Source organism: Phasianus colchicus, chromosome 4 (genome assembly GCF_987193195.1).
Source record: "Phasianus colchicus chromosome 4, bPhaCol1.hap1.1, whole genome shotgun sequence".
Lineage (NCBI taxonomy): Eukaryota > Metazoa > Chordata > Aves > Galliformes > Phasianidae > Phasianus > Phasianus colchicus.
Window position 1 is genome coordinate 11,429,877 of NC_143439.1, and position 18,710 is coordinate 11,448,586.

General features: G+C 46.5%; 1 protein-coding gene across 4 annotated transcripts in view; it reads left to right on the top strand.

Moving 5' to 3' along the window:
• MAML3 (mastermind like transcriptional coactivator 3) overlaps positions 1 to 18,710 on the top strand; it is a 201,691-nt gene that overhangs the window by 166,796 nt on the left and 16,185 nt on the right. The gene's annotated exons all lie outside the window — the stretch shown is intronic.

The following is an 18,710-nucleotide window of genomic DNA, read 5'->3' on the forward strand; positions in this document are numbered from 1 at the left end:
CAGATGAGTGGCACTAAAGGGGTTAATGCAGCAGTGCACGTGTCAGTTGTAATGGATAGTCCTGTGTGCACATGACGTTTTGAGGTACCGGGAATAATTCCTCTTCTGCTTTTGTTTCTGTTAAGAATGAAAAGCAAGGATTAATAACTTCTGGGAAGCACGTGTATTCAAGCGCTAGTCTCCCTCATGCTTCAAGTCCTGCTCTGGCCTGAGAAATAGATCAGAAAAGGTGTTAGTGGTTTCTTTGACTTATCTGTCTAGTATGCTCAGACCTATTAGGAACAGGCACATTTTTTCTCATTTCAACTCCCTTTTTACAACCCAACATCTAACATTAAGCTAAGCTCTCTCTTACACATCATAACTAGAAATACAAGTTCAGATAGTTTGGTGTCTCTGGATCCTGCTGCTTTCAGCAAGGCTGCAGGCAGGAGCTCAGGCTGCAAATGACTGTGCTGCAGTTACTGGTAGAGTTCATTGCTCTGTTCCACAAGCGTGCCAGCATAGCTGCTCCTGTGAATGTTCCCTGTTCAGCTTTAGTTCAGAAGAGCAGGTTAGTACAAAATTCCACTTTATACTATCTAACCCTTTTGTTTTGGATGTGGTGGAGTAGCAAACTCTTAGACAGGTTTCTGCATCACGTGGTTTCCAGTGTAATTCTTCTCTCCTTGCAGTCAGGACAGCTCAGTGCAGGGGTAGGGATTGAACAAAGAAGGTGACAGTATTGGCCACCTTGTTGTAGCAACCTCTGGCTCTTGTGGAAGAGCCAGAGGTTCTCAGCTCAGCTAGAATTTGGGCCACTTGATGCTGATGGATGATGGTATATGCTAACGGGTGGGCACAGGAGCACATCTCCTTCGCAACTCAGCCTGAGGTGCAGCTGCATCCTGCTAAAGCAGATGGGTTGAGAGGACACTCAGGAGCAGGACAGCAACTGTTCTCAGGCTTCCATGAAGAGGCAGAAAACTTGGGCATGAAGATGATGAGAGAGCCTCAGAGCTTCTCAGAGCTTGCTCGCTTGCTTGTTTGCTTTTTTTTTTTTGGCTCCGGGGCAGTGACCAGCTGCCCCGTGCAGGCTGGCCCATTTTGCCTTAAAATCTGTCACTCTGAAGAGGCTTTTTATTATCTCACTGGGAAACACATTTGCCTCGAGTCACTTCTTCCAGGCAGATCCCATTACCCATTAAGAGGTCTGTTACCAGTTAGCTATTGACATTACAGGCTTTTTGTGATGGTGCAGGTGGGGTTTGTTTGAGAAACATGTTTTTTTCAACATTTGCTATCTGAAATGCCTCTTTGCTGCCATTTTTTTTCTTTCCCTTCCTGAGCTTTAGAGGTAAAGACAGGGCTAGTGGCATCCCATAGGGTATTAAATATTAATACCTGGGCATTAACAGCAGTTGCTGATATGCAAGCTAGTGTTATGATAAGAAGGTGAGCAACTTTATGCTCCTAGGCAGAAGCTGGAAGCCTCCCACAGAGAACAGAGTAGGATTTCTGGTAGTAAAAGCTGACTCCTTTTGGCTCTGAAGAGAGTCTGTATAGGTAAGTTCCAGCTGCAGGGAGAGGGCTCTCTGATTTTCCTGGACAGTGCAGAATGAATAACAAAGAGGAAATATTACTGCAGATAACATTTATGTGTTCGTGGGGTCAGACAGAGACGTTGTACTGGCATTAAACTAAACCCCAGTCTCATTTTTAACCTCTGCTGTGTGAAATGCATAATCCAGGGTTATCTTTTAGATAAACGTAAGCAATTGCTAAGTTTCCAACTGTGAATACAGCTTACCCTGCGACTGCACGCTTGGATGTTGACGGATGTGTGTGTGTGTGTTACCAGCTGACACTTAGGGAGCCAGATTGATTGGCTCAAATAGAAATGCAGAGATTTATTTGAAGGGTCGTGTGGGTCTTTCAGAGCATCTCTTCGGTTCAGGCTGTCAGTTCTGCCTTATGAGCACGTCTGAAAGGTGGTTGTACAGGTGCTGCTTAGATGGACTATGGCAGAATCACAGCTTCTCTCTAATTTTTTTAAAAATATGCATTACAATAAAGTTGGAGGCTTCTTTCACTTCGCTGTATAAGGTGATCTATAAGCTAAGGATTTGAGAACAGCTTGGTTAGTTCACGATAATATACTGGCAGTTCTAGCCCCTCCTTTGAGGCTCTGTGAGGTATTAAAGCAGAAAGATTCTGAATCTCGATGGTATTTTAGCACAATATATTTCATTCTATTTCCCTGGAATGTCTTTTTAATGACAGCACAGAAATCTCTGTAAGGTGTACTTCCACACTCTGGTCTCACGCAGTTGTGCTCATGAGGTGCATTCACTTTGTGCTTCCTCGCTCGGATCAAGCAGACTGTATTTCAGCACATCTCTGGCCATGTTACATCTTATACCTGAAGAGCCACGAATTCCCAATTAGCTAGCCTTTTGCAACTAGAATCCTGTTGATTTCAACAGTATAGCATGATTCAAAATACACAGTGAAAACGCCCTTCAAGTACATCCCAGGGGGACCTTGTAATCTTATTAGATGCACCTGCTGCCATTTTTTATTAACCTCTCAGTTTTTCCCCGCAGTGTAATGAATTCAATATCCCTCTGCCACAGAAAGCCACCCCGGACGAGCTCTGCTGTCATGGTTAGAAACAACTGCCCCGCTTGGAGGAGCTGCTTGCCACACCTCCCTCCTTGGCAGGTGCCCCCCAGCTCGGGCTGCTGGTACAACCCTGCCCCATGCGGGCAGCTGGCATCGCAGGTGCTGCCGAGTAGGTCAGCCCTCGCTGGCTGCAGGGACCTGGCTCTAAATCTTTTCCCGTGGCTGTTAAGTCAGTAATGAAGCAGGATATAAAGTGCTTTTGCAGCTTCTGGGAGATCAGGCCTCTTCACTGCCGGCTTCACAGCTGTTACTTCTAATCAGCTGGGCAGGCACCAGAGAAATGTCAATTTTAATAAACAGACTTTCATTTCAGATTTCGGTGTGCGTTTTGCACGCACTGAGGGGAGTTCTGACCTGGTGAACACCACTGCCCCTCGCTGAGCACACAGACCTTCCCCTTGCTGCCCACCAATGACCGCCTTGGGTGGGAGCAGGGCGGGGGGGCCGGCATCCCGTGCTCGGTGAGTGTGGGGTGAGGCTGACCGCAGGCATCCCCTCCTAGAGGTTCTCCAGGCTTTCTACTGAGGGACCTCCAGAATGACAGGTCATGCCTCTGCATTTAGTTAGTAGTGTTTAACTAGCATTGGGTCTGGGTGGGTTAAAGGAACGAGAGGAATAATGCCGATTTTTACACGCTTCAGTCGCTGCTGTGGAGTTACGGGCACAACTCCATTCCCAAGAAGCCAGCAGCCGAATTTGTAAAAGAGCAGGAGATGAAGTATTCTCAGCAAGGGGAAGTAAATCACGCTGGGAAAGAGACAGGAGGAGAAGGAAGGCCCCCCTGGGCCTCTGCACAGCTGCTGCCTGCCCCGTGCCGTACATCGCCCGCGAGCGGCCGCAGCTCCCAGGCTGCTGCAGATGCGCGTCATCCAGCGGCTGCGGGGGGCCCAGCACAAGGCCTTGGGATGCCATTCGTGGGCCGGAAACGTGCTGCTCACTGTCCTGCACGTCTGTGTGCATGTTCACGCCTGTGGAGGTTTGGTGTTGGTCACATGGAATACATTCCCATCTGGAGTACTGCGTCCAAGCGTGGAGCCCCCAGTACAAAAAAGACAGGGAGCTGTTGGAGAGGGTCCAGAGGAGAGCCACAAAGATGATCAGGGGACTGGAACACCTCCCCTGTGAGGACAGGCTGAGGGAGCTGGGCTTGTTCAGCCTGGAGAAAAGAAGGCTGCGGGGTGACCTCATTGCAGCCTTTCAGTACCTAAAGGGAGCCTACAAACAGGAGGGGAATCAACTCTATGAAAGGGTAGATAACAGCCGGATGAGAGGAAACGGTTTTAAGGTGAGGAAGGGGAGATTTAGGTTGGACATTAGGGGCAAGTTCTTTACAGAGAGTGGTGAGGTGCTGGAACAGGCTGCCCAGAGAGGTTGTGGATGCCCCGTCCCTGGAGGTGTTCAAGGCCAGATTGGACCTGGGCAGCCTGGTCTAGCATTAAATGTGGAGGTTGGTGGTCCTGCATGTGGCAGGGGGTTGGAGATTCGTGATCCTTGAGGTCCCTTCCAACCCTGGCCATTCTGTGATTCTGTGATGTGGAGCTGAGGGTTGCTGCTCGAACACATTTTATCCCCCGGCCATCCCTCACTGTCGGGACTTCAATATTTTCTGGGAAGGCATAATGCGTCTGGCCGGTCCTGTCGGTTGAGGAGAATCGACGTGTGGGTTGTAATATGTATTAATTCTCTGGAGGGACATTGAACTGTTTCCTCTGCCCAGGTGGAAAGGGATAAACACAGCCACTGACATGCTGTTTAGTCTGAAAATAGCCCACTGAATGCATAATGAAGAGCCTCCCGAGGAGTTACTCTGCATGTTAAAATGGTGTTCAGCAGCCTGTGCTGTCACACAACATAATTTGAAGATGAATGTGCATCCAATCAGCCTACCGGTGGCTGACTGTCACCGTCTGGCCATTAGTATTACCTGTCTGTTCAATGGCAGCAGCGTCTCCAGGAAGCAAGAAGTTAGTCGGTCCCAAAATACGTCTCGTGTGTGAACAAGACAAATGAGGAGCTCTGTGCTCGGCACTGGCTTCACAGCAAACTGCCGCTCGACTGTGAGGACAAAGGAAAATGAAGGTTTTTCTTCAGTGGGAGGGTTTCTCAGCAACGGGGGGGAGAGCAGCCCGCGTCCTTTGTCAGCCTGCCGGAGGCCGCGCGGCCAAGGGTTCTCCAGAGGAAAATGCCACATCTTCCAGTGCCAGCGCTCCCTACCCGCCCTGCAATAAATATTGTCAGCCTTGATCCTTTAAAATGTGAGCCAGTGCCTGAGCAAAACGGCTCACGTTGGAGTCAATTGACAAGTGGCTTCTGCTGTTTAATTCACAGCCCGGTAACAACACTTGCATGAATGATATGTAGGCACCACTTTTGTCTGTGAACGTTTGACAGCAATTAGGGTTGCACTCCAGGGGCAGACCATTGCACTAACGCTGGAGTGCCGTGGGAGGAGGTTAGGGTAAAGAAATTAGCCATCTGTCTGGTGGAGACTGTATCTTCCAGGAGGCAGTTAGATGTCAACAACAGGCAAAATGTTTCCATTCTCATTGTCCCGCACTTCAGCTCTGCACAATGGCATGAAAGACACACAGAAACCCCATTCACTTCCAGTTATATAGAGGTCTGCCACCAGCTACCCTGACAAACACTCCCCGGCTATTGTAGCTCATGGCAGCTGAGAGCCTGCTCCCCTCTGTGCTGGTTCCAAAGATGCCTGTCAATTTGGGATGTCCCACAGTGGAAAGCTCGGAGGGAGGGATGTGGGCATTAAGCTGTGGAAAGCAGAGTCTGGCTACAAACAAGGATGCAGGTGGTTTGTACAGACCCCTGCTGCAGGCAGGAGGAAGCCCAAGCTGCTGCACACTCACTCTGCAGCACGTCCCTGGGCCGCAAACCTGGAGTGTGGATAGATGCGGGCAGATGCCAGCAGCTTGCTGCCCTGCACACCCATCAGCTGTTGCAGAAACTTGGATTTAAGAAACATCCCCTCACCAGGGACAGTTGCCACTAGATTGATTCAGGTGAGGGCTCAGGGAGTGTGAGTTGACATTTGGTCATGTTAATTGCAGAGCTACACCACCAGAGAACTGCCAGGTCTGCCCTGAACAACTGGCTTTTTGCTTCCTACCGCACAAGCACACTACGTTTTTCTTTCTTTTTCTTCCTTTCTTTCCTCCCTTCCTCCCTTCCTTCCTTCTTTCCTTCTCTTATAAACAGATATCTGATAAACAGCGTGCCCTTGGACAAGTTCCCTAGCTCCATGGTTTAAGAAAATCAAGTTTAGGAGCATTATTTTGCTTTACTTTGACACAAACACATCAGTAGGGAGAAACTCATGGGAGAATAAGGGGCACTGAAACATGTTTTCATTGGCTTGCAAAGGTGAGTTACCAATACTGTAACTCAATTCCAGACGACTAACGTTGTAAAATAGGCAGTTCCCAAATAACTTCTCTTTCAAAGGAATCCCTCTTTGAACTCCCTTAGTTTTTGCTCTTGTTCTTGACCGGGTTGCATGAAGTAATTTGTTAGCTGTCTAGAGGCAGAAGACAGGATCTTCAGCATTAATAGTGCAAGTATTGTCTCTTAGCAGACCATGGAGTACTGACTCTTTCTTCTGACTTCTTCCTTATTCCTGGCTGTTTGTTTGGTTTTTTTAATAACTTTAAATGAAATTTAATGAGAACGTTTGTGTATTAACCATTACAAAAATCAGAATTTATGTTACTTATGAATTGTTACAGAGCATTTCCACTTCTGCCGCAAATCAACTTTTGCAAAGAAACTTTGGAGTTGGCCCGCTTAGTTTGTGTAGGGGTATTTTATTTGGTTGGTTTCATATACAGTGGTCTGTTAAGATAAATGGTGAGCCATCAACAGAGCCAGAAGGTTGCCTATAGAAGAGTCACTGGACAAAAACTGGTGTCGAGTATTGATTACATAAGTTTTCTACCATAGAAATTACTGTCTCCTCTTGAAAAATATGAAACATTTTTGCTGAAGGTTGGAAGGTGTCTGACGCTTTATAAGCACTTTGCTCCTCAAATGTTTGTACTTTTTCCCTGAAAACAGGAACCTGTTGTGATGAATGTTATGCAGTTGAAATGGTAATTCTCCAGGGAAAAGAAGTCTCAAAAGGGTAAAACCCTGTCCCGGTGTTTAAATTGAACACTACATTCAGGTTGTGCCTGTCTGTGAAAGCACTTTGTGTGGCACTCATTTAGAAATAACGTCACTATTTCCCCAGCCCATAAGATTGCGTGTTGCCTTCTTATTGCCACAACTGGCACCCATTTGGTGGTCAAAGCAAATCACCCATTTTCCTTTACAACATGAGCTCACAGCCTTTGTAGCGCTCCTTACTGTAGCTGTTTTGGGGAACAAAGATCCAGTTATCAACCTTGAGCATAGATCACAGAGAGCTGTTGCTGCATCGTGTATGAAAGTCTCAAATTTAGCACTTCAGTCACTGAAAGCCCCCGCTGAGCCATTCTCTTAAAACTCACTTTTCAAGCCAAATTTGAAGAGGGGGCAAGCAGATAGATGGCTGCTTTTCAGGACGGGAGCAGCCTCTGATCTCAGACAGATACATCTTTCTTATGCTCTCCTTTTCTCTTTCACCAATGTTTTCAGACTGATGAAGTGTTCTGTCTTGCCTCTGCAGGCCGCGATTCTCTTTCAGAGCTACAGCTTGCACATATGCAGGGTTTTTGTTGGCTTGGTTGGAGCTGCGCAGTTGTACTGCGATGCATGCGATGAGTCAGCCAGAGCACACCATAGTGCTACCTTCCTGCCTTCCGAAAGAGCAGCCAAGGAAAAGCAGCTTGTCAGCAGGCTGGGGATGCTGAAGGAGGAATCGGGTGGCCTTGTGTGCGTTCATCCTTCAGGCACTGTTTTCCTTGTGGTATTCAGTTCAGCAACATCAGAAGTGAAAGGGAGAAGAATAACAAACTAAACTGGTGCCCGGTGGTGTTAGTATGCTGGATGACATTTATCTGAGTAGAAATTTACCAACCCTCTCCAGGATGGGGCTCGAAAGAAGTAAGATCTACAGAAAAATAAGAGCAAAAGTTGGTGAGGGCATCTTCTACTTACCTGGTTGTTAGGATTTAATTTATATATTCCAGTAGCAGTCAGCAAAAGTCTGGCATTGTGAAATCCACATACCTTTTAGGAATTTCCCATTCCTTGGTGGAAAGAAAGAAAGGAAAAAAGATACAGGGGACAGTAACGGCAGTAAAATCCATGGTAAAAAACAGGACGAGAAATTACAAGAGAAAGAGAGAAATAGATATGACTTGTTTCCTTTTGTACTGTGTAATGGTTTTGGATGTCTCGCCACAGCTGCTGCTATTGCTGGTGCTGCCACCATTATTTATTATTCATTATTTTAGCACAGCAGAGGAGCAGTAGTTGAAATGAACTCAAGAGCACGACATTTGATATCAAATGATTTTGAAGACTGTCCCCCAAAATAAAGTTACAACTTCACGTTTTGGAGGATTGAGATGGAAGATTGCACTGCAGATGAAAATAGAATCAAACCAGGAGGTATGTGGATCTGTAAATAAATGCTGTTGGTTATTCTTCATTACCTCTCTGGCTGCTACACGTTTTGGTAGCTTCGGCCTGCCTGCAGTGCTGCATGGGTTTGTCCCTGAGCCATGTACTGACTGAAAAGTCCCGGTACCCAGCCTGTGCTTAGAGATGTGCACATACACAAGTAATTAGTGATACTTTTTTTCAAAGTTGGCAGGTCAGAGGTGGCACTGTGGTGTAAGCAGGGCTTTGAGTTGTCCCGTCCCTCAGGCACCGCGAGTTCTGAAATGTCCTCTTCTGGGAAAATCCATTTCTACAGAGAAATATGTTAGCTGCTGCTACAGGGGATTTAAAAATACTGAGCATCAAAAACCTACACAAAATGATGTAAGAGGAGGTTTTGTGCAAGGTCTTTTTGGTGAAGGTGAAGATGTGACAGCACTGGTTACGCATTCCAGGGTTATTTGCCAACTTCATTCTGCTTGAGCTCTCCAGTGCCTAAAATCGACAGATTTGCTGGCTTTTGTCCTGTCTAGCTTGTCCAAGACACGTTTTGTTTGGATCAGCGGACAAGATGTCAGTGCAGAGATAGTGCAAGGGAGAGGGCCCTGTGTGTGACTGCATGTTGCATCCCTGAAATCAGCTCAACTCTTTCTTTAGCAAAAGGAAGTGTGTTGCAGCTGGCGATCCTGGAGCACTTCATGCACCTGTGGAGGTTAGCATTGGAAAACAGGGGAGGGCTGAAACAAGGAGCTGCTGGGAGTGGGTGGAGAGCAGTCAGTATAAAGAAACATCCTGTAGCAGATTTGAACTGATGGTTGTTGTGGACTTGCTGTCCTAGAGGGCACTGGTTTGTTCCTCCTCACTCTTTCCTTTCCCTTTCTTTGCAGAAGTGGGAACAGTGGAATTCCTCACAAATGCTCTTTTTTCATGAATCGTTGTTTTTGGGACTCCTTATAGGCCTGAGAAACCTGGAATGTGGTTCATGGCAGGAGGCTGCCAAGTGAACCTCACCAGCAGAGGTGTGAGTGGATGGCGTTAGCTCAGAACAAATGCTGCGCTACACATACTGCAGGCTGGAGGAGAGGGGCTGTTTAACAGTGATGCAGAAGAAAAAAGAAATAAAACCTTCCTCCTGGAGCTTGGTGCAGGCCCTCCCTGCTCTTTCATGTGAGTCCTTTGGTTTTCACAGACTGTGTGCGTGGCTGAGGGAAATGCTTGCAGTTTGTTTTTGACAGAAGGGTGGTTCCCTGTGCCCTTGGAAAGAAGCCTTTGCTGAAAACCAAAGAACAACAAGCACTCTCCCGTCAGTAAGCCAGAGCTTCTTTTTTAAAAGCATACGTGCACATCTATTGCGTTTGGCACGGTCTTCGTGCAGGCGTCCAAGGAGAAATTTCACCCTGAAAGTGGTGAAATGCACATGAAAGAAGCACCAGGCTTTGCACGTTCATGTCCTGAGAATCTCAACACACTGGAAGTGTCGCCCCAGTGCATGCATATGCTCAGGATCCAGTAGCAAGTTAGCAGCTGGTGGTAGGCTATGTATTGGATTTCCTGACTTTCAGCGCTCCAGGTAGTTACTTAAACATTTTAAAAAGCATCTTAAGAAATAATATAAATCAAACTACAAATCCTATATTTCATTTATAAACACAACTAAATATCACGGTAACTAAACATTTAGTTATGTTGGTGTATGGGATCTGTTGAGTCATGGCCTGAACCACTGATTGATCACCTAAGGACTGAGTCAGCTGTGGGAGCACAGGTGAAGGCAATTCCTTCTAGACCCCATCTAAGGGCTGACTGCCACTGGGGAAGGGTGTCTTTCTGGAGATACCTCCTCTGTGGAATCTTTCCTGCAAACCTAGATCTTCAGATACAGGTGAGCATGCCTTTATTGTTTGTTTCTTTTCCCATTTTCACCACGATTATCTTTCCAGCTGTAACACCAACTGTAACAGTTGGCAACACTAGAAATGCAGTTTAAATACCATTCTACACGGGTTTACTTTACATTTTCATCCAGGCTTCGTCACTGATAAACCTTTATCTTCTGAACAGCAAGATCTCTCTTGCTGATTCTGGCCATGTATAAGCATAGCAGTAATGGGATCTTGGGATTTTATCCCTTGTTTTTTGTCTCAAGTCTTTGATTCCTGGAGTCAGGTGACTGAATGTCTGAGCTCTTGTATTTTTTTAAGCAAGTTTCTATACTCAAAGTTTTAGGGATCCAGAGAATAATCTGGAACTGACCAAACTGCACGTGTGTTATTAATGGTCTCACGTTGTGCTGGAGAGGTTTAGAATGGATGTAAGGGTTAATTTCTTCACGGGGACAGTTGAGTGTTGCAACAGGCTGTCCAGGGACATGGTGGATTCCCCATCCCTGGAGGTGTTTAAGAGACATCTCATGTAACTGCCTTTGGTTAAAGGTAAGCTTGTAATTCTCCTCTCTTTGTACTGAATGGCAGCTTTAAAGAGCGCACCAAGTGAGCCTGGTAAGTAAGGGAGCACCTGATGCATATGCAGGGATTTGATTTCAAGGCTTCAGTCTCTGTCTGGGGACATGTTGTCTTTGGGCATGGAGGTGGCCCTGCTGGAAGCTAGCTCATCAGGAGCAGACATGTGGGGAAGGCAGCTGGTCCCCTGCTGCTGTCAAATGGCAAAGCCATTTTACTCCAGAGTAGGCTCCTCTTCACAGCAGCTGTGCAAATGAAAGACTGCAGGTAAAGGCTAGTGTGAGAAACACCTACCACTTTTTACCTTTCTAAGTACTCTTACTTCTTTCAGATACAAAAGAAAGAGCTGACAGGGAATGCTTCCCCTTCTCATAAATGATATTTCAATGTCTGAAGTAGTTGACAGTGTCCCTCCACATCTCATATCCTGACACCATAGAAGGCTTTAGCTTAACCCTGGTAGTTAAGCTGTAATTGTCTGAACTGAGCCAGGGGGCAGCTGGTGAAAAGTGACACACGTATCTTTTTTTTTTTTAAATGTTACTCATCCAATTGGCTTTTAACAAGAAGGCTCTGCAGGCTTTCTCTAGAAGGACTTGTCTGCTAATGGGCATATATCACAAAGTTCTTGATCACCTCCTCATTCTAGGCATTTCATTGTTTGTTAAGGTGCATTGATGTGCTCTGAGATTCTCTCACTGCAGTAATGCCTCTATGTTGGGCTAAAAAGTCCTCAAGGGAGCAATCCTGTGCAGCTGAGAGACTGGGTGATTGCCTGCGTCGCTGCCTCCTGTGATGCTGCTGCTCATGCTCTGTGTTGTATGTGATGCTCCACTAAACAGTGCCCTCAGAGAGCACTCCTGGCACTACGCTCTGAAATGCTGGGATTATCAGAGAAGGGCCGTTTTAGCTCGGTGTACTTCATGTAGAGGTAAACGTAGGCAGTGTAATCCCAGCAGCAGTTTTGCATCCTCGGCATCTTGTGTAGACTCTAGGGACTGAATCTAGCCAGGTCGTGGCTGGGCACAGCACCTTTTGGGGATTGTGGTGTGCTCTATGGAGATGTCAGCAACCCGAAGAGCTGCCCCAGTAGAGAAGGTTGCTGAGCAGCCTTTTACTATGGCATACATTCACGCTTTGAGACCAGTGCCTTCAGAGTAGAAATCTGTCATGCTTCTCACTGCAAAGAGGCCTCCCTTTTACGGCTGGCCTTTGATTCCTGCAGCCAGCTCATTGGTAAGCTGGCGGTGCTAACGGGAGACACCATGCCTCCTCCAGCAAGCAGAGCTGCCGGCTGGCAGCCAACAGCAGCCCGCTGCAGCACCCGTCTCAGCATCATCCTTAAATCTTCCAGTGGCAACCGAGTCTCACACAGGCGCCGGTAATGAGGGGCTGAATGTGTGCCTGGTGGTGTGTAGCACTCAAATTACACCTGACAAAGAGGAAACAGATTGTCGAAGGGGGAGCGCACAGCTGTCAGCTCCCGACAGCCGTGACAGATTCGTGGGGCTCTGCCACTCAGTCTCACTGAGCTCTGGAAGAGGGAAGGGTTTATGTCGGGGTTCAGAGAAATGAGTGTTGCCTGGGCTGCAGCGAATCCCTCCTCGCTGGCCAGGTGGCCTGCCTGCCTTCTCCTGCATGGCAGAAAGCAAGCCAGAATTAAATAGAATATGTGAATTCATTCCTTTTCTTCCTTGCTTGGATCCAAATCAGATTTTTGCCTGTTAGTTTGTTTGGATGCTTGCAGAAAGTGAATACAATTCTGATGGTTCTGTTTTTTTGAGAAAAGTCTTGGAGCACGTGGTTGTCACTGCAGCTCGCCAGGTCCTGGTGTGCTGTGTTGGTATCAGCACTCAGTGAAATATGGCTGGGGCTACTGAGGCAAGGCAGTAATTTGTCCAGAATCAGCTGGGATTGTGAATGCTTCAGACCACCAAATCCCGTCTTTACAACTAATTGCCTTCCTGGAAGTTCTGTATGCTTTATTAAGACTAAATCCATACCTCTGCGCCCTTTCCTTGCATGAATGGCCTGTCTGGAGGTGAAGAAATGAGCTGCTTCTTGTGGAACTGGTCAGCTGTAGACAGGATGGCATCAGCTCACAAGAAAACAGGTTAATCTTACTTAGATAAACCAAGTTGCTTTTTTTGGTATCAGCATGCAGGACTCAAAGGGTTGTGGTACTTCCTTCGGCAGCTGCTGACAGAACGCTTTGTATCTTGAGGAGCTCGTCCAAGAGGGGACTGCTTGTTTACATTTCCTCCTTTTTGATTCTGTTTCATAAACATACGTGGCTCTCCTGTTGCTGAGCAAAGAGGGATGTGCTTTGGGTTACTCGTGTTACTTGGACCGTATGAAGCTTTCCCAAAGCTGAGATAAATGCAGTCAGCTAGCCTTACTTGAGAGAAAATGATAAGATAGTGAAAGAAAGAGCTTATTAACAGAAAACAAGAGCTGGCTTTGCATCCTGTCTCTTCTTTCTCTCGGAAGAGAACAGCCTTGGGTCGTGTTCCTGCCTTTGCTTTGCTGAAGCCGGCGGGGCTGATCCTTTGGCACACCACAGGGCTAACAAAGCACAGCACTGCATGCGGTGCCTTGCAGGGCTCACAGGGTGAGGCCACCAAGCACAGGGACCGCAGTTTGCCCTGAGGCCTTGCCCTTCACTATGTCTTTGCAGGGTGGTGAATTTTGGCCTATTTTAAGGAGCACTGAAACCTCTATCTCAGAAGTCACCTCCTACAACTCTTCCCTTGATGGAGTATTTCCCTGTGACCCAGCTCTAGGTGAGGCCCACGGAGAGGCTCAGAAGCAGTGAGGGCACTGTGAAAATCCTGAGGATTCTCTCCGTGTTCACACTCGCTTGGTCTGGCACCACAACCCCCCATTAAGGTTTTTTTAACAAAAAAGAAAACCTGTGTTGAATGTGTATTCTCTTCTGTGTTTTATCTTTTTTTTTTTTTCTTTTTTTTTTTTTTTGAGATGAGTCTGATAACTGCTAACATTTCCTAAAGCTTCAGAGGAGGAGGAGGTGCTTGCGCTTCTTCAGCAGCTCCATATGTATGCATGCCCCAGCTCTCCCACTTGAACCAGTTAGGGAATGGGAACGGGATGGATCAATCCAGCATTATCCGAGGAAGAGAAGACCGCCCCTGTTGCTATGTTTAGCTCGTCGGGTGCACCCTGCCTGCCCAGCTCTCAATACAGTGGAGTGCTTAATTCAGCCTCCTCGCTTGTCTGAAAGAAGGCTGTTGAGCACTCCGACCACCACAGCTCCACTTTTACAGCTGGCTGTAAATTTCCGAGCGTGCAGTGATATCTTTAGCTTTGACTCCAGAGATTTCCTGTTGAGCTGCAAGATGCAGTCCTGCAAGCACACAAAAGCTAAATATACCCTCTTGGGCTGACACACGGCCAAATAAACAAGGGCAGTGTCAACATGAGTTTTTTCCACTGCTGAACGGCTTGACTTATTCTTGAGGAGATGTAACCTTGTTCAATTAAGCAATTAAGTTTGGTTTTGGAATTTAAATAGCTTTGGGTCTCTCTTTGCACTAATATTACTTGCATTCCCCTGGAAAAGATGCTAAGACTGCAGCTGCAGCTCTGTACTTTGCACTGAGCTGTGACTACTGAGGCTGCGGTGGGTGAAGATTTTTGTCCTGTAAGGCAGTGATTTTTGGCTTCAGGAAAATGCAGTAGCTTGTTGCCTGCACCAGCCAGCTTGGCCACAGCCTTTGAGAAAGAAGAAATTAATTTTGAAGCTGTCTAAGATTAGTGTGGGGGAAACATGGTGAAAACACATAAATGAGAGCCACAGTAGTGGATTGCTTTCGAGCACAACCTTGGGAACAGGAATGTCTTTGGTTTCTGAATTTTTAGACGTGGTTTTATTGTAATGTGGTTATTAACAGTCTGTCCACTGCTCTTCATTTCACCTAAGATATAAGAAGTATTTTCAGACAATAAGAAGATATTTTGAGGCGAGGGAATGGGCTAATTAGTCTTTCAGCTTGCGCACTTGCTTTTGCCATTATAAATCCTGGGTCATTTCCTCTTGTGAGCAAACACGCCTCTGCTGAGCACCTGCTGAAAGTGCAGCAGGCCTTCCTCTTCTGCAGCTGCGTGTTGTTGTCGATCTGTGTGAGCATGGTGCCACTTGGTTTACAGAAAGGCAGTGGTTACAGGGCATGCTGCCCCTTGCAGCCACCGGGCAGTGGGGTGCCCACGCTGCTGTGAGGAGCAGGAGCAGGAAGGTGGGAGCAGTCAGAGGCCAAGCTTCAGGGCTTGGGGCTCTGCCTTGGTTGTAACTGAAAAGCCACAAAAATGACATCATTTTTCAGGTGATGGTGCATTTGTGTTTTTGAAGAGAGGAATGTCTCATCACAAGCACTGAGGCAGCGTGCTACCTCAGCTCAGTCACAGATTAATTGGAAGGAAGCCAGCAAAGGAAACATGCCACTTACAGTTAAGTAAAGATAATAATGCTAATTGATGACTATGGGACAACAATGCACATTACTAACATGTTGTGCCTGTTAAGGAGCTCTTTTTGATTTGATTTTTTTTTTTTTTTTTTTTTTTTTTGTGGTGGTGACAAACTAAATGCTGAAATCTTCTGATTCTCTTACAAGTTGAAGCTGTTTGGCAAAGTTAGACACATATCACCGTACTGGCTAAGAATCACAAGCTTTTGTGAAGCTGAGCTCTCTTATTGGAGTGCAGACGCATGCAGATAATGGTGTGTGGACACGCAAGCACTGCAGTTAAACTGCCAGAGATGTCCACAGCGTGTAAGACACACAGTACGTGGGAGCCCTGACACTTCTGCCAGTGGTGTGGCCTTCCTGCTTTGGCTCTGCATTTCCCACAGAGGAAATTCCCCAGATCACACCCTGGCTCTCTCGCAGTCTCTAAGCTGTCTCAGAGAAGAGGTCTGGCAGCTTTGGAAAGAATTGGAATGAGCCCACTGAACACGCCACAAGTCAGGATTAGTGGGTACCTCAGTGTTACCTGTTCTCGTGCATCGTATCTAGGAAATCAGCTTTGGCATCATTAGATTGAAGTTAGGTGAAAACTCAACTAAATGTTTCCACGCAAAAGAAACAGCTCAGCATTTTCCATGTGCCTTCATGGAAGGGCACAAATGCTTTGTTAGACCCTGAGAAGCAGGCACAGGTCTGCAGAGACTCATCCAAATTGTGACACTCTTAGTGACCATGAATGCATCTCTTGTTTGAACTTTACAGACTTAGCCTACCAGCTGCCATCCCTCCTCTCCTGGTTTTTAGGGGCGTATTTGATTACTGATTTTGCTAAGCAAGCTACATGCTGCTGGCGGTGATGACCCAGACCTGTTAAACTTGTCTTAGGAAGCACCTAATGAATCACGATTCTTACCTAGGATGTTCCCTGCTTATTGTAGTGTTGTAGGTGTTTTTAGAGGAAAAGAGTTTTAAGATGCTAATGACAGAATTACAGCTACAACCTAAGGGGAGGGGGAGCCAAACAAAAGAAGGATTCATTAGAGAACAAAAGAAACACTGGAGGCTTTGAACCTAGGAGTCTCCCACACATTAACTAGGTGTACCGCCTAGTACATAGGCACAGATGTGCATTATGTGAACAACACACAAGGTAATGATATGTCTGCAAAGGACTGAGTGCATCTGTTTGATGTTTTACAGTAAATTATACTCAAGCAGGTGAGGAACTGCCAACTTCTCAGTCAGAAGAAAAAAAAAATACTAAGAGGTCCACAAGATATCTTCTGCACTTTTTGTGGAATCGCAGCTGCCAGCCATATCATGTGTTGGCACATTGGAGCCTTGCTCTGCCACCAGAAAGCACAGCCCATGGCTTCACGTAGGCACTGCTTGCTTTTCTCTGTGAAGAGGTTGAGGGATCAGCTGTCTGGGCCAGGAGCTCCTGATGTGCCAAGTAGCTGTGGTGATGTGTCCTTCCACACCTCTGCTCCTTCCTGGGGCTGGGAGTGCGGCTGGGGGAGCAGGACGCTGCTGGGTGACATGCGGCAGAGCCCACAGTGTGGCACTGTGGAGAAACAACCTAATTATTGCATTAGGAATCCAGTCTTTCAGATTTAGATTTATTTAGATCTAGATGTATATCTATATAGGGTTTTGTTTGGTTCTGTTCTATCTCTAGCAATTGTACCTTGGTCTCTCCTAGGGCATTTGAACATAAAGGTATCAGAGCTGGCTTGACAGATTTGTAATTGTAGGTTTCTCCCTTTCTCACTGTGTGTTACAAAAAATATAGTAAGAATGCTGGGGTAGAAGAGGTCACCAATAATCTACGTGCCTGCCAATCCCATTAGCTCCTTGGAGTTTGCACTGTGAGGGCCTAAAGGAAATAAGGTATAAAAATAGCTGTCCAACTTTATGAAAAGGAATCGGGCAAACCTTCCTTCAGCTGAGCTGCAGCTGCCTGAGCACTTAGAGAGCTGGTGATAGAGAGCTGCGGTGTGGAAGCGCTCTCCTTTTCTCAGGATACTTGATTTTACAAAAGATAAAGAATGATGGATGAGAGATCTGCCCTGTTTTAAGTTAAATAACTTCAATTACCACCTCAGAGGAGGCAGAGAGATTCTGTCACCCCATCAGCGCTTGAGATACGTGCAGAGCACAGCCTTGGTTCGGTGCCTGGAACTTTCAGTCACCAGTACTCTGCCACTTACTTCTGGCTTTACAGATCAACATTTAGCTGTGGCACCCTGCGACACAGTCAGATGCAGCATGGCGACAGGGCCGACCGTTGTAGCAATGAAGAGCATCAGTATTTGGCAAACAGTTTTTTCTTAATAACTTCAGCTGATCTTTTTGGAGGTTTGCATTTCCGTTCCATTTTATTTTAAGGTATATTGATAATAAAATTACAAGAACGAAAGTGGGGGCAGGGGGACCCCAAAGCCTGCAAAATAATTGCTGCATTTTTTTCAAAAAAGTCTGTAGTCCTCATTCACGTTAGTGATAGCTCAAACAAGGCACTGCATTTGAGTGGCAACCGCACCAATTAGCACTGCTGCTGTTGGTTTGTGAATTGCATGTGAAATGTAGAATTTGTCCAGAAGTGCTAATGCAAATTGCTCAACAAAAATGTGCCCTCTGTGTCAAGTCTTTTCACTTGTTCTGACACACTGATGTCTTCCCAGATTTCTCTGATCGGCAGATTCCTCTCTCTGCTGACAGCTACCAGAGCTCATAAAGTAATGGAAATATTTCTTGTTGCCATTAGCTGTGTTTCTGCAAAGAGAGTTACACGCTGCTGCTGGGACTGGCTGCTCACTGTACAACATAATTTTGACTTTTATTTGTAAGTTGATGGACTTCAGCTTTCTAGAATGAAGTGCTAAAACCCCTGTAAATGTCTTAAGACTCCACCTGCCCAGAAGTTCAAAGACCTGGTGTCTGCCACAGCGATAATTTGGTCACTTTGCAGGAGTTCAGCATCCTCCGTTGCTGTGTATGGTGATAACCTTTGTGCCTTGCCATATGAGCCTGAGTTACAATTGCCGTGGGAACTGTAGCTTAGCATTTCCTGACTTTTTCAGCGTACAATATCTCATCCTAATATTGCACCCTTTAAAAGGAGAAGAAGTAGAGCAAGGGCACATTGAGAACAGCAAAATTTCACATCTACAGAATATAAAGCAGTATCCTTAGCCACGCACAGATGTGAAGCTGTACTTGTAAATTGCTGTGCTGGGTGGCACCCCTGAGTCACAGCCCAGGAGCCCTATTGTGTGGGGCTCCCTGCAGTGCAGGATGTAAATATATTTCCTTCCCCCCAAGTACTTCCAACTAAGAGCGAGATAAGAGATAATGCGGGAGACAAACACACCAGGGAGTGCAAGGAAACAGCAGAGGCTGCTGCTGGGCATCGTGGAGACAGGAACTTGCACAGACTCCTACAAATCTGACTGCACTGGGGCCAGAGGTCATGGTCAGATTTGCATGATTTGGAGTGTCTCCTCCCAGAAATGCGGTCCAGCAGGGAGGAAAGCATGAAGGCACTTGTATCTAAAATATA